Below are 13358 nucleotides of genomic sequence, written 5' to 3' on the forward strand. Positions count from 1 at the left end.
ACACATGATGGGCACGCTTTCCTGTCTGTTGGGCCTCATCTCATCGGATGACCCCATGTGATAGGCCGTCTTCATGGGAAGAACCAGGGCCACCAACATTGCCTTGATATTTCTTCTGACTGCCTGCCTGCCTGCATGCCTCCCCACTGCAGCAACATTCTCGCATGCACACATACATGCATTCATGCAGCTAAAAATAACTAGCTGCTGATGGGCTGCCAGAGGGTGTCCTCTGTGCTAAGCAGTCATCCTCAGTCTCCCCTTAGTAGGCAAGGTTTAAACCAGGCGTTGAGGGTACAAGATGAGCCTCAGCTAAAACCAAAATCTCCAAGGCAAGTTACAAAGTCCAGGAGCACCTGAGGAGGAGGAGGAGGGGGTATTAAAGACCACACTGCTTAGAGACAACCCCATGAGCACTGCTCCCAGGCTTCATGGCTCAAAGCCTGGTGGGGACCCCTGGAAAGTTGTTTATTGGCAGCAAGGAAAACCATTGTCAGGGACAGTTGATAATTAGGGTCGGTAAAGGAGATGAACTGAATATCAAGCCAGGCCTGTAAAGAGCTCTCTGCCCCTCCTTCCCCACCCCCCACCCCCAGCACAGAAACTGGGCAAGGTGGGTCTGGGATGCTGTATAGATTTGGGGAGGGTGAGCTGTGTATGAGATTTTGTTCAGATATTCCAATATGCAAGGATTTTCCCACCTCCACCCCTCCATCCACCAGTAAACCCTTTGTTGTGCTGAGGTGTGGTATGTCTTCTGCCAAAGGCCTCAGCTTTGAAGGCCTCAGTTTGGACGCGACACAGGCGTGGTGCACAAGCACTCGATTTTGTCGCCCTCTTGAAACAAGCTCCATTCAAACTAGTTTAAAAATAGCACTAATCCACTGAGCTCATTTTCCAGGCACTTTTTTTTTTAAGAAGAAAAAGGATCACCTGGTCTTGAAAAGGACAAAGGGTAAACCACCATTTAGTCTTAAAAAGTCCTGATTATGTTGCTCGAGACTAAGCATTTTCAGTCTTTGTTGAGTGTTCTCCCCCTCTACCATTCAACATAAATTATTATTCACCAATACCCTGCCATCTGGGTATTTGTAGAGGTGCATTTCCTTTTGGGGTGATAAGGAGAAGCCCTGCAGCACAGAGCCCTGTTCCCTGTCCCTCGCCTCATCCCTTCCCCCAAAATGGGCGCCCCCCCGCCCCCCCCCCCACACACAACACACCCGCAGCTCCTAAATGCCGCTGGCCATTTGCAAAGGGCTGTGTGTTTAATTGCAGTTTTATTTGTCCCTGCTCTGGGAATCTGTCTGTCTGTAACTCGGATTACCATTGCTTTCTGGGAAGCTGTAGCGGCTGATTCCGTGGGAGACCAAGGAGGATGCGTGGGCGCAGGAACCAGAGGAGGGAAAAGAAGGAGGGGGAGAGAGAACGGGGGCAGGGGAGAGAGCCATAGAATCTGTTATTTGCGTCACTCGAGGAGCCACGGCTCTCTGCCCGATAAACAGAATTCATCCGAGTTACAGCCATAGCTGTCTGCTACAGTGGCCAGTTGCGAAAAGGCAGGGAAAGGACGCTCGCGCGAGTTTGTGCAAAGCTTCGCTTGCACTGGGCGGCGGAGGGCATTTGGGAAGGGGGCTATCCAGCTAGGCACGCCCTCGGGGCCCCGCACGGCAAGGCTGCAGCCTCTACTGCAGCTGCCCAGCCCAAGCCTGGGGTGGCGCCCTCCTCCGCCGCCTCGCCAGCTTAGTGGCTGCGCGGAACACAAAGCGCTGTCTCCGAGCAGAAGCATTTTCCCGGCTGAACCAGACCCACCAAAGAGGAGAATCTGCACGTGACGTCAGTAGCTGCCGACTGACGCAGGCTGGCAAAGGAGACTCAACGCGGCTGCTCTGCGCTGCTTTTCTGAGGCTCTTTTCTCCAGCCCCCTCGTAGTGAATTACTAGAACGCAAAACACACACACACACACACACACACACACACACACACACACACACATGCAGCTTTCAAAATATACATTTCCAAAGGCGGTGTGTTGCAAACACAGCGCGATTTTTGCAAAGCATGGGTGGGAAACGTGGGAAGGGTACAGAGGATTCCCTCCCCCCCTCGTTTGGGAAACTCCATCGTAGATTGCATTTGACTCTAGAGCTTTCTTGGGAAGCTCCTCTGGGAAGGAGCCTAAGGAGCCCCCTCTTCCTCAACACACAGGGAATCTGGTCAATGGAGACATGAGGGTCTGAAAGAATAAAACCCCTCCAAAGCCTTCTGCTCAGGGAGACTGCGAGCAGCTTGCAACAGGCAGAAGCAGACAAGAGTTACTGGGAGGGGGGAAGAATATAAGAAATATTTGGGTATTTTTCTGCTTTGAAAAACATCTGCAGTAATGCGAGAGAGTCTAGTGGTGCAGAAAAAAGTGGGGAGGGGGCGCTTAATGCACATTTAATGTTTTGGATGAAACGTTCCAGCAAAATGCCTTTGTGTGTGGAGGTTTTTTTCAGTACTTGCTAAAAATAGCATCAGGGTTTGATCGTGTTCCAGAAATAGACCGAGGGCTGCACTGGGATAAAAAGCCAGCGCGGGTGGAAGAAAACCTGGACATCACCGCATTCCCCACCCCCCCAACTATGTCTGGAAATTAATTGTTGGATTTTTCCTCTCCTCTCTTCTGTCTCCCTCTCTCCACTTTCTCTTTCCTCCTCTATGTTTCTTTCTCTCTCTCAAGGAGTTCCCGTTCGGGTAAGTAATGTCATGTCATGTGCATGCCGCAGACTGTGAGTATGAGCTGAGGCTTACTTCGTGCATGCCCTGAGGTTCTTTATGGCTGCTTTTTTTTTTTACCTCTTTCTAAAGAGGAGTGTGGAACTGAGCGGGAGGTGAGGGGTGTAGCTCTGTGTGTGTGTGTGTGTGTGTGTGTGTGTGCACATAAGGAATTTGGGGCTGCATGCAAAGGAACTGGAATGGGAAATTCTTGCAGAGCGGGGAATCACCCTGACGAATCTCTGAATCAATAGCTGCTGCAACTCCCTCTCTCTTTATGGGTCGGCGCTGTGGAGCTCGGTTATCTCGACCGCTCCCCTCCCCTCCCCATTTTCTCTGTCTTAAAGGGTGCCCAGATACGACTTAATGGACCATTTCTCTGCGAGATTAATGGAGACGATAGATATAGATTAAAATTGCATGGATGGGGTTGGGAGATAAAGGGAGGGAGATCCCTATTCCTTTGACGAACTTCCCTGCGCGCTCTGGTCCGGTCCAGGATCCGGAGGACAGCGACCCTAGTCCCGGCTGGCTCATGGCGAGGTAGCTGTCCATGGAAGGCAGGTGCTGAAAATTCCGTGGTCCTCGGAGAATTCAGCTCCCAGCGCCAGGGGGCCGAGTTGGTGCCAGCTGCAGATAGCCCCGCCCTGGATGCGGGAGGAGGATACGGAGAGGAGGGAGTTAAGGATATTCAAAGGGGATAGTCGTGACTTCGGTGAGAGCTTTGGGGAAAAGGAGGGGTGAGTGGGAAGGAAGGGAAAAAAAATTAAGGAGGGGGAGCCAAATGTTAGATGAAGATGAGCCAAGGCCCAGCGCTCCAGGAACGGAGAGCGGCGCCTCACCGGCTTTCACCGCAGAGGCCAGACACTATCCGGGTCTCCATTCCCAGGCGCCCGCACCTTCCCGCCAGTGGGTTTGAAAGATTTCTCTCCGGTGATGGTGACTCTCAAAATAAGAGGCTATAGGTTGCTTTATTCGGACTCTCGTCCCCTCCCACTTCATGACCCCACTCTCCCACATTCTGTAATTCCTGTGAGGTGTGTAAGGATGTGTCTGAGCATCGTAGCACTTTTCTAACTATTCCCCCTTCGCACCCTAGTCACAGAAGCCCCAAATGAGTTGGTGGGATGAATGAGTTGGAATCCAAGGCACAGGAGTTGCTGGTGTGATGCGCAGAGAAGCCAGGCTTGGGAACATCACGTGGTGCCTTAAAACCAAAAGCCAAAGGATTTCTGAAAACTGGCTCTGTCTGAGGGAAACTGGGGAGGAGGGGGTTTCTCCTAGTTGCCAAATGTTACCAGGGAGACCATCAACTCCCTGGGATTATGGGCTCCACCTAGAGTGAGGTTCGTTGCAGTCAGCTCCAGGCACCTTGGCCAAACCTGTAGCTAGACAGGTGAAGAGGGAGGAAGGCTATCAGAGGTCAGGGGTGGGGGGTGAATATCACGGACACACAAAGACATCCACACTGATTAACTCCAGGTAGAGAAATAATAAAAATGGATCCTCAAACTGGCCACAGAGTGGGCTGTAGTCGGTGGGGGAAATGAGGCAGTCTTACGGATCTGCAGTAAGCTTGTGTGCATGCAGGGACATTTCCTATGTAATTAGGAAAAACAAAAACAAAAACAAACAAAAAAAACCTCGGGCCTGGGAGGTAAGTATCTGAGGGGGCTAGCCTTCAGGCCAGAGAAGAACCCAGGTACTCTCTGCTCCCTCGCCCCCATCCTAATCCTGCAACAGCCTCTGGCTTTAGTGACCTGACCCCCATACAGGACATCCGAGGAGCAGCCCTGGGGGTTTGGGGGAGGGGTGGGTCGATTTATTCTTAGTTCAGATGCTGTCCTTCCCTGGGAAGATTCCCTGGCTGAGACTGAGTATTCGCCAACTCATAATAGTAACAAGGGCTGTTACTGATGTTGTGGAGAATAACACAAATAACGCTGCATCCCACACTTTGTCTTGACAATTCAGCTCAAACCAAAGCTGCTCGCAACCCCTCGGCTTCCTCGTCATTCATTCGGACCTACTCGCTCCCTTTCCCAAGCCTTGCTCCTCAGTCCCGCAAGTTGCGTGGTCGTGTTTACAAATTCTGCCACATTTGCACAGAAAATAGCTGTGGTTGCGGGGTGGGAGCGGTGGGCCGGGAGGGGTGGTAGCGCAATAAATCACTTGCAACACGTGGAACGGTTGGGGGTGTCCAAGTGTCATGAAAGGGGAGGGGAAGACGCCCCGGGTCCTAATTACGACCCCCCCCCCGCCGTCCCTCTCCTCCGTCGCTTGACACAATGCACAAGTTCACCCCTCCGAACTGGAACCTATTAAATAATTCAATGGTAGCGGTGTAATTTTGGTTGGAACCAGCACGGATTCCCAAGTCGTGACTGCAAAAAGTGAGTAATGCGCTCTGGCTTCGTCATGGCTCTAGTCACAGTTCATTCCGAACTGAGAAGGAATCGTGACTTCGCCAGGAGACGTCCCCTACAAGGGAGATGGGGGGGCACCAAACCAGGGGGGCCGGGGGTGGGGGGAAAGACCTATCCAATGAAAACCGCTGCCAGGGGGGCATTTGAACTCCGCTGCTGGCTGCCTCGCTCTCCCCTCGCTGGCCGGTGCACCTCTATCCCCTCCCGGCCCGCGCGCTCGCTGGTGCGCTCGCTAGCTCCGCCGGCGACCCGACAGTCCTCAACAAGTTGGAGGAAGGCAGGAACGCAGGGGTTAAGCTCGGAAAGCCGCAATTACCAAGATCGTGACCCTCCCACACAGTACAGTAACTTATATACTTACCTGGAAGAGCCCGCTTTGCCTATGGGCAAACACTCGTGGGGGGCAGGGAGGGGCGCGAGAGGGGCCCGTTGGAGAGGGCCTCCTTCCAGCTGGCTGCGGTGCGGACGGGACCAGCGCACTCCCGGGGCCTCCGAACCGAGGTAAGAGGACAGGGATTGGTTCAAGGGTCGGCCGGTGGTCGGTATGCTCAATGGTCGGGTAGGCAGAACTTTTTTCTCCGTTGCCCCGCGCCACCGCGGCGGCAGGCGCGGCCTGTGGAGCCCCCTCTGGCGCTGCCGGCGCGCCGACGCTCGGAGGGTGTGTGCGTGCGTCTGTTGGTCGCCGAGCAGAGGGGAGGCCGTGGGAGGGTGGGTGGGTCGCAGAGCGGCAGGAGGGTGATGGATGGGCGAAGGGGGTGGGTCGACAGGAGACAGTGACTACTCGGTCTAGCTACGTTTTCCCCGGGCGTGCTGAGCAAGAGTGTGTGTGCGCGCGCGCCCGCGCCTGTCCGCACGTCGATTCCAGGGTGGCAGAGAACAAATATGGCAACTTTCCCCTTAAGTTATTGCAATGTTTGCAGCTTCCCACCTTGGCTGTGTTCTTCCTTCCCCAGGACTACGGCCGGGAGGGAGATGGTCACACTGTTCTTGGACTCTAATGGGGCTAGGGGGTGGGGGGGGGCGGGGCAAAAGAGGCTAAGGGAAGAGGGGCGCTGCCCTGGGAAGTAGGAGGGCGCCCCCTCGAAATCTGGGTTTTGGGGAGCCGGAGTGGGCCTGGAGGGAGAGAAGGAAGAGGGAAGGAAGGTGAACGTAGGAAAGAGATCTCTCCTCCTTCCATCCTAGCCTCCCTTCCTCGACTCTCCTTCCTGCCCTGCAGAGGCTGGAATCTCAGGTCTTCCCGGGAGGCAGCGTCTGTGACGGGATCGAGCCTTGTTGTTCCTCCAGCATTCTGCAGAATGGGTAGGGAGTGGGGGGAGGGGCTGCAGCAATGGAAGGGCACCTGAGGCGAGTGGGCTGTTAGATACCCGATATCTAGACAGGTTGGGGGAGGGTGGGGAGGGATGATATGCACCCTTTCTATGGAGCACTCAGAACTTTGGAGGGGTGGGATTGAGGCAGTCTCATATTTCTAGAAATAGGCTGACTAGCGTGGACTTTAGGTTTATTTTATGGTCATCTTTTTCTGTCTGAATCTTCTGGCTTGGGTCCCGTTGGGAGAGGTCGCTCTCTTGAACCCCGCTTGCCCAGCATCTTGCGCCCTTCCCCTCACCTGGGCTGGAATAGGGTCATGGCCAGTTTTTTTTGCAACAATAATATTATAACGTGTTCCAGTCTGGGTTTTGTTGAATAATTAGAAATGGAAATATTTTTTTTCCCTCCCCGTTCTGGGGAGGGAAAAAAAAAAGAAAAAAAAAAGAAAATGTGAGCTCTCTCCTGATTGGTGGGTGACGATTTTAGTCCGTACCAATGAGCTGGCAGCTTCGTCTGTATTTATTTAGTGCTCTGGGGGAGTTTTTCTCTTTACGCAGCGCCTGTAGTCACGGCTGGAACCTCGACTGGGGGACTAGGAGGGACAGGAGGGGGTTTCAGGGGGAATCCGAACTGTACCTGTTTAGAGATCCGCGACCTTGCAGCTGGGCTGGCAGAGCCCTGATAAGGGAATGGGGGTGATAGAACAGATAGGCGGGGAAGCTCGGGGAGCTAGAGCGACGGGAGAGGGGTGGAGGCTGGGCGGCGGGATTCCTGATCCCCCCTCGGCGCTCCTCTTCTCGCCCTCTACACAGCTCTCTCGAGGCTGTGAAGGCTGAGTTGGGGGATCGCGGACGGTGTGGAGAAATGCAGGGATGGGTCGGGGGCGCGGAGAGGGGCAGGAGAGGGCTGGCAGCGCTCAGGGTGGGAAGGCTGAGCCGCGTTGGAGCGCGCTGGGGAGACCCAGCCGCCTCGGCTCCGGGGTTCAGAGACATCCTGGGCTGAAGACGGCGGCGGCGGCGGCGGCGGCGGACGGAAGAAGCCGGCAGACTCTGCCCTTCGCGAATCTTTTTGCGGTCTGGGCTTGCTGTACATAACTCAATAGCCGGAAGCCCTTACCCCAAAAAGCATTCGCGGAGGGCGCCCTCGTCGAGAAGACGGCAAGCCATCGCCGAAGCCCACACATCTCTCCGAAGCGACTCAGTCCGAGCCTTCCTTAGCCCTGTCCCCGTTTTCCACGGAAAAATTAATCCTTTCCCTTCTGTCCTTCTAGTGCTCGCCGAGGCTTTGGTCACCCGCCTGTCCTTTGCGCAGGTCCCCCGCCCCCAACTTTTTAATCGACTTTGTATCACAGGGGGAATTGGAGCAGGCAGTGTGCGTGTGTTTTCGGAGAAATGGGAAGAAGCTAAAATACAATAAAAGTTTACAGAAGTTGTGCCTTCCCCACTGCCCCTGTCCACACCCCGAATAACCCCATTCACCCACTGCAAAAAAAAAAAAAGAGAGAGAGAGAAAGAAAGAAAGAAGGAAAGAAAAAATAATAAAAGAAAAAGAAAAAAGAGAAAAGGATCTGGTCTTAGGACCAAGTCAGTACCTGGAATATGAATCAGTTGTGGACATTTTCTGGTCGTGTTGGACCCTAATGGTCCAACTCTGTGCTATGGGGGTGGGGAAGCCCTTGAGGGAGGAGCAGGAGGCCCTCGGCATCCTCTGTCCTAGCGCCAGGGACCCGGAGGTGAGGAGAGCCGCGGCGAATTAGGTGGCTCCCCCGGAGTCCCTTCTTCCCCCCTTCACCTGCTTCCAACCTAATTTAGGGCATTTTGCAGCCTCGGGTCCCTCCCCATCTCATCTTTTTCAAAACTAAGTAGCACCAAAGGGGGCAAAACAGTAAAAAACAAACTGGGGGAAACCCCCGCAGAAAGGAGATTTTGAGAGATGCGGTTGCACCGGACCCATCAGCTGGCCAGTCCTGGCCTCTCAAGGCACCCCGTCCTGGGGAGGAAGGCCAGACTGCAGGCTCGGGGACCGTCTGCGGCCCCCCCCCTCTCCATTGCCTGCAGTCGTGACCACTTTGGTTACAAGTGGCACAAATCAGGCCTTCGCCATGCTCTGCGCCCTGTGCCCTTCGCCAGCCAGAAACACTGGGGACGTCCTTAGGGACTGGACCAGAAGGACACACAGACACACAAGGGCGCCCAGAGGGATGCATGAGGTTAGAGAATGAGCCTGGAGATACGATAGTCCAAGACCCGAGGGCTGCAAAGCTACTCATTTTCGGGGAGGGCCTGAATTCCCCCGCACCCCAACCACCGTCCTTTCAGCAAACTAAACGCCCACCGTCGTTCCCCACTCGGTTAGCCGAGCACCCAGACTCTCCCCTCTCCCGAGCAAAGATAGGACGACGGAGTCCGACAGTGCTGGACAGAGTCAATCTTTGCAGCTCAGCCTGCGAGAAGGCACGGAAGACGAGGACTCCGAGCTCTAGGGCTGAATCAGAGCCCTTCTCCCGAGATAAAGGAGATTTCCCCTCCCCGATTGCGTGTTCTGAAAGAGTAAAAGGGTCTCTACGATCTGCAACAGGAGATGGAGCAAAAGCAAAAGCTCTGGGGGGGTTTCCTCCCTGCCTCTCACCTGGGGCCGTCTGTGGAGCGATAACTTCGCCGAGGGAGAGGCAGAAGAGCCACGTTAGGTTAAAAATAGCCTCACCCTGTGTCCCTCCAGTTTTGCTTTTGTCTTTTGCTTCTTATACCCCCCTCCTTTCCCCAGAAAGAAAGCCCTCCTCTCTCCAAAAGCCTGATCCTCCACCAGGTTTGGGAGAGAGGTGACCGAAGAGAAGTGAACTTGTGCCGAGGGTGTGAAGCAACCAGACAGGCAGGAGGCAGGGGCTCCTGGACCGCCGGGTGCCCTCACGTCTCCCGCAGAGGCTAGGCTGGGGCCGGGGCTGCGGAGCCCAGGAGCTCCCGGCCGGCCCAAGCCGGCGTCGTGCGCCCGGAGCGAGTCCTCGCCTCGCCTCGCCTCAGCCAGACAACTGTTGCTGCCTCGGAGGAGCCGCTACTGCGGCACAGCCGCCGGGGCGGCCGCGCCGAGCTGGGGCGGCCCACTTTCCCTCCGGGCCCCAGGGACTGCCCAGAGGGGTGTCTCATTCCGGGTGGGTGGGATCGGAGGACAGGACCCCCACCCCTCCCCCTTCACAGTGAGTGGAAATCTGTGGCTTCCTGTGTGTCTTTCCTTCCCTCCTAAGGGCAGTTGCCTTAGCCTGAGGCCAGTGGGAGCTGACCCACCCCATTCTCCCCACTTTGCCTTTGCTGAGGAAGGTCGGCAAGGGGGGGTGTAAATCTTTTTGAACCCTCACACTGCTAATACATCCCTTTTGAAAAAAAAGCCATGTCACGTAGGGCCTGATGGAAACTTCCAAGCATTTGCATCTGATGCCAACCCCTAGAGTCCCTATAGGTAAGGGGTTGGGGGGGCAGCTGAGACCCTTCCCCACCGCAGTCTGCTTCTCCCTGGGGAGTGGGAAGTGTCCTGGAAGCTGCTGGGACGACTTGGTCCCTGGAGCCCAGCCAACGAGCTTAGCTTTTGCTTGTGTTAGAAATCCAGACTGCCTCTGCGGCTAAGGAAGGGGTGAAGGCTCCCCAGAGCCCCCTCTCTACCACCTGCCCTCTAGTGGCTGGGCCAGACTAGGGGCTTCTGCACGCTGCCCCCACAGGCTCACTTTCGGCTGCTCTGTATCTGCACTGCTCTCCCTCTGGGCACCCCCCCTTATCCACGGTTAGAACCAGGTTCCTCCCTTTGCCTGGCCTTTTCTTCCCTTCTGTCCTCATTCCAAGACCTGTGGTTACTTTGAGTTTCTCTGCCTGAGGCTGGAGGCAAAGGCAGGGGTTGAGTCAAAGGTTCCAGGTGCACTTGCTGCAGTCTCAGACCAGGACCCTCTTCTCTGCCCCAGAGACCTCTCAGACTGGGAGGCTTGGTGCGTAGCCCTGCAAAAACAACCCTGCACCAGCATCCCTGCCTTGGAGCCCTTGGCCCAGACGTGTCTTCTGCCCTTTTCTTCCCCTTTGGCATCCCCTCTCCTTGATTTCCTGCAAAATGCCCCTGTCCCCACAGTAACCAGCCGAGTAACCTTACCCATCTATTTTGTCCTTTCAGGTGGTCAAACCTGTGCCCGCACCTGGAGGTCTGCATGTGGGGTGGCCACTGGAGGAGGGGGTCTCAGAGGTCAGAGGAGCTGAAGGGTCCGGACAAATGAGCTCTGGAGTCGCAGGTGAGTGCAGATACCTCAGCCCCTCGTTCTGGACAGCCACCACTTGGGGACTGTAGCTGCCAGGGATCCAACATGGGGGACTGTCCTCAATGGCTTAGTCTTTGGAAAAAGTAGGCACCTATCCTAGATGTCGTATGGAAGGACACAGTACCCTATGAGGCAGGCCCCCCTCCTGCCTTATTCTCTAGCAGGACTTGGGCCTTGGTGTTTGGGGGCTCCTGAGGCCCCAGGACTAAGGGGTGCAGGCCTTACTCAGTAGGCCTCACAGTTCACTCTCAACCCCCCACTTTTGGGGCTATTTCAGGCCTCTCAGGGGCCCAGGAGAGGTGCAGAGTTGGTCATTTGCTAAGCTCAGTTTCCCCGAGGAAACTAAAATATTGAGTTATGTCTTCTGAACTGGAGTTCAGTGTAGGACAGATAGAAATTTCAGGTAATGGCTTGTTTTGCGTTGTTTTTTTTTTTTTTTTAAGGATAACACATTAAACTCTAAATACGTTTACTTTTTCTATTAACCAGTGAAATCCTCTGTGACAGAGCTTCTGTTTAGCTGCCTTTCTGAGCTTCAGTGTCATCCTGTGGTTCTTACTGGGGAATTCAGTCCAGCTCTTGGTAGAGAATTTTGAACCCCCAGGGCTGTTAGATCTGTGAGGAAGGGAGAAACCGAGCTACCTGGCTAGTTCTTGGATATTATGTGAGCAAAACGATTGCTATTATGTTAGCAATCGTAGAGGAAAACTTTCAGCTCATGTCACAACTGAAGCACGTTACGTGGAAGACCTTCAGAGCATGACAAAGCAGACCTGTTTGCCCTGTGCACTGAATGACTGCCACGTAGGTTTGGCGAAATATTTGCATATTGAGAGTGGAACTCAAATAATAAAGAAATTGACTGGAATCCTCTATAACCCCACCATGTAACGTGAAGGCGAGGTCTTCAGATCATTGGCTGAACCTATCTTCCTTTTAAATCCCCCTTTTGAATATAAGAATCTGTCTTAGAGCAATAGGGTTGCTGTTCATTCCAAGAGATTACTATCTCGCCCTTTCCCCCCTTTACTTTATATTTCAATTGCAAGAGAAATTTCAGAAAATAATATGGAGGGAGTTATTTTGGCTAAAGTGTAATCTCTTCTGGTCATGTTTGAAAAAACCTGTCGCTGGGTTGGATCTCAAACCTAGATGTCATACATGGCATGCAAAAAGAGCTATACAGGATATGTAGACCAAAATCTTTGTTTAATAAATTAAAAAACAGAGGTTCAGAGAGGTTGAGTGCTTTATCAAGGTCACACAGCTGGGCCTGAATCCAAGTTGTTTATTGTCCACTCTGGATTCTTTCTTTTTCACTGAATATTTTATACCACTACCAAATAGTACAGACAATCCATAAACACAACCCAGGCATTTTAACCGATTCCCTTCCAAAATGACCTGTGTTTATGACGCCAGGGTTTGAAGAAGAGTCTACAGGAAGTTTCTTTTGCAAGCAAGTAGCATTCTGGGGGTGTCGATGGTGAAGACCAGCTCTTGTCCTTGCCCGTGACATGGCTTAGCCCTCAGAGCCTTCATGTCGGCCTCAATGTGCCGAGGGAGTCATCAGCACAAGCAATTTGCTGCGTCACAGAATCTGGTCTCTTTCAAAATCTCTCCCAGGAGCAGCTCTGTGAAACCTAGGCCCCTCTCCCAATTTCTGTTCTCTGGGTGGCAATTAGAGTCTCCTCCTTCTTGCCCGCTGGGTTGGACTGTGAACTGTTAGGACAGTAGGAAGGTCTGCTTTGACTTCTTCCAGGATTTCCTGATTACCTTACAAGCAAGGAAGGCCCTCAAAAGGAGCTTTCAAACCACGAGGGGAATCTGTTTGATCCTTGTCCGCGGATATCTTTTAGAATGTTGCAGGTCACCTGCTCATAGGACAGCTGCTTGGCCTGATCCGTGTTCAGCGTAAGATGTCCTCATCTGCAAAGTGGGGACAATAGTAGCCACCATAGGTTCTGGTGAGGATTAAATGAGATTAGGTTTAAAAAGTGTTTTGTACCTTGCCAGTGCTCAATCAGTGTTAGTTGGCATTCTTATTACTATTATTAGCATAGGGGTTTTTTCCTGTTTGACATGTATAGAAATGTCATACAAAGCTTAGATCATACAACTGGTAGTCATAGGACCAGAGTCGGTCCCTGAGTGACAGATAAAATATTATCTTTTCTGGAAGCATCTGTCCATTTGCTCCATAGCCTGATCTAACTACACTGTTTTCGCTTTACATATTTCTGTCAATAACAGCCATTTCGTTGTGCATTAATCACGTCCTCAGTACGTAGGAATGGTAGCCATTCTATGTGCCATTGCAAACGAGGTATTCCGGTGGCCTTTTTCACAGACTCTCCTGCTGTTTGTTCCCCCGCCTCCCCTTTGGGACGTGCACTAGTCAGCAGCTTCTAACTAGGAAATAAGATTTGTTTCTCTGTGTAGAAGGAAATAGATTGGGAGGAAGAAAATGAAATGGAGTGAAAGATACAATTAGGGGAAAAAGCAAAACAAGACTAGCCAGTAGTGGAGAGAGTCAAAAGAGTTAACTCCGTCTGGTCGTGACTATAAAGTTCACGAT

The sequence above is a fragment of the Sturnira hondurensis genome, unplaced genomic scaffold (genome assembly GCF_014824575.4).
Source record: "Sturnira hondurensis isolate 20B ecotype Veracruz unplaced genomic scaffold, ASM1482457v3 Scaffold0018399, whole genome shotgun sequence".
NCBI lineage: Eukaryota > Metazoa > Chordata > Mammalia > Chiroptera > Phyllostomidae > Sturnira > Sturnira hondurensis.